We start from the raw sequence: 2,795 nt of genomic DNA on the forward strand, positions 1-2,795 counted from the left end.
GGGGCGGGGAGAAGCGAGCCCCCGAAACCCTGGCCCAGCCTCTTCACTCGCGGCGCCCCAAGACCTCTCTGCCCGATTCTCTTTCTTCTGGATGACGGGTCCCCACCCCTGAGATGGGCTTGCGAGACTATTCTAGAAATAAAGCTTCTGAGCCCCAGGTGCACGAAGTCCAGGCTTCGTAAAACAACCCCGGACCCACTCAGCAGAGAGGCGTGAAGAGCCGCACGTGGACCGAAGTCGAAGACATCACACCCCAGGGCGGAGCTGGCCCGACACTCGCAGGGCGTGTGGGCCCGTGAGGCACCCAGGGGCAGAAGGGGCAGAGGGGGCAGAAGGAGCCTGTGGCTGCCAGGTCGGCGGGTGGCTGCACGCAGTGGGCACAGTAACCCTTTTTGGGGCCACAGAAACGCTCCCAAACCCGGCGGTGCTGGTCGCACAACTCGCAAATTTGCTAAAATGCATTTGATTGTTGACTTAAGGTAAAGGTTTTTTGTAGCATGTAAATCATACCTCAGTAAAGCTATTAAATGCATAACCGGTTATAAAACAGTAGAAAAACACAAAAAGCCATCCAACAGGTGGCATGAGATGCAACCCTTTGTCAGAATGGTGGCCCTTCTCAGCATGTGTGTGCATGTGCATGTGTGTATGTGTGTGCATGCATGTTGGTGTGTGCATGCATGTGTGCATGTGCATGCACATGTGTGCGTGCACATGGGTGTGTGTGCATGCATGTGCACATGTGCATGCATGTGGGGGTGTGCATGTGCGCATGTGTGTGCATGCATGTGGGTGGATGTGCATGCTTGTGTGTGCATGTGTGTGTATGCATGTACCTATGTGCGGGTGTGCGTGCATGTAGTTGTACATGCATGTATTTGTGCATGTGCATGCATGTGCGCGTGCATGGGCGTGGGTGTGTGCGTGTGGGTGTGTGCATGCATGTGGTTGTGTGCATGTGTGTGTGTGCATGCAGGTGCATGCACATGGCCCTGATGACAGCTGACACCTGCCCCTGTGTGCCACCATGGTCAGCGACACCCGTCCACCCTTCCCATTGCTGCCCTGTGCCTTACACAGTTGGTTCTCACGGTCACAGTGACCCATCTTAGGGAGGAAGAGTCTGCGTTTGAGGCCGAGCTGCTTCGTCAGTGGCATGGAGGGCACTCCGGAGTGCTGGGGTGCCCTGCAGGGCAGAGGGGGGCCTGGCTCCCACTGCTCGAAGTTGCACTCTGAGACCGAGGACTCGTGAGTGGAGCTGAGGAGCATGAGCGCCCCCCATCCTTGGCCCCTCCCCAGCCTCCACCCTGGTACCCGCCCTTTCCCGACACAGGGGTCTAAAACGGGGACCCCAGGTACCAGACTTGGAGTCTCACAACCAGGGGAGCCACGTGGGCCAGCACAGAGTCAGCAGTGGACGGAACTGGGCGTGCCCCAGAAACTGCCCCCACCAGACTGCGAGGCCCCCACACTGCGAGGCCCCCACACTGCGAGGCCCTGCAGGGAGCTGGCCCCAGTCTCCGGACAGGCCCCTCCTTCTGTGACAGGCTGGGACGGACACCCCCATTCCTGCTACAGAGATGACGACACCGAGGCTCGGGAGGCTGGGCACGGCCCGATGGCCAGAGACCCACTCCGTCTGGGGACATGGGACGCGGGTGCTGCTGCCTGGCCACCACCGTACCTGGGACAGCAGAGGACCCTGGGATGGCTCCGTGTCTGTCCTTACGTTACCCCAGGAGGCCTGGCTTCTCGTTGCTCACGCTGGAGGAGGGACTTGGAAGGAAAGTTGAGCAGCAGCCAGCTGATAACGGGGCGCGCCGGCCCCCCGCCCCGCCCTCGGCTGCTCTTGGCTCTGACTCCCCCTCAGTCCCGGAGCAGATTCCTAGAATTCTCTCCAGTGCCTCCTCTGCCTCCTGTGTGACCCTGGCCAGGCACGAACACACAAACACTGACCGCTATGGATTTAGGATTCAAAGGGCCCCGTCCAGGAGTAAGTGGCCAGCCGTGACCGGGCCGTGGCTGCAGGCTGCCCGACGAGAATGTGGACAGACCCTCGGAGCTCCGGCCCCGTCCCGCACCCACCCCGGGCCTCGGCTGTAGCCACCTGCCTGGTGCCAGACGCTGCCCCCTACATGTCACCCGCGTGGAGGTGCACGCGACTTGTTTGTCTGTCTCTTCTCAGTAGGCACTTAACGCAAATGCCCCCGCGGGGACCCCACGTAGTCTGCCACCCTTACTCACAGGGACCTGCGGCTTAGGACAAGGACACAGTTTGGAGAGTAAAGTGGATTTTGGCAGAAGGCTGCCCCAGGCGTGGGGGCCGGGGGCCCTGTCCAGTCTGCGAGGCCCCCCAGCCCCACCCCGGGCTCTGGGTTCACACCCACTTGCCGCTGGCAGCTGGCTGACCTGGCCCGTCCCTGGGGGCGCGTGGGTGTCCTCTGAGGAAGCAGGGGAAGGAAGAGGGGGTGGGCCACCCCGCAGGTAGGGGCGCTGGATCATCAGCATGGTTTGTGATCGCCATGGTGACAGACAAAGCAGACTGGCTTCTACTGTGCGTTACTGCCGCTGGTAACTGTCTGCATGGGGGCCTCTCGCCGCCCGGCCAGGGCAGACCCCTACCCACCCTGAGTCCCTAGTGGCCTCCACGGGCGACGCCCATGGGGCGGTGCTGGGTGCCAAGGGCTCTGGTGAAGAGCCGTCCAGGGGCGCTGAGTGTGTGGCTCAGGCTCTCAGCAGAGGGACAACGACCAGGGCCCAGGGCGTCCGGGTCCCAGAGCCCGCGACCTTGGGGG

This window comes from Pteropus vampyrus, unplaced genomic scaffold (genome assembly GCF_000151845.1).
Source record: "Pteropus vampyrus isolate Shadow unplaced genomic scaffold, Pvam_2.0 Scaffold312, whole genome shotgun sequence".
Lineage (NCBI taxonomy): Eukaryota > Metazoa > Chordata > Mammalia > Chiroptera > Pteropodidae > Pteropus > Pteropus vampyrus.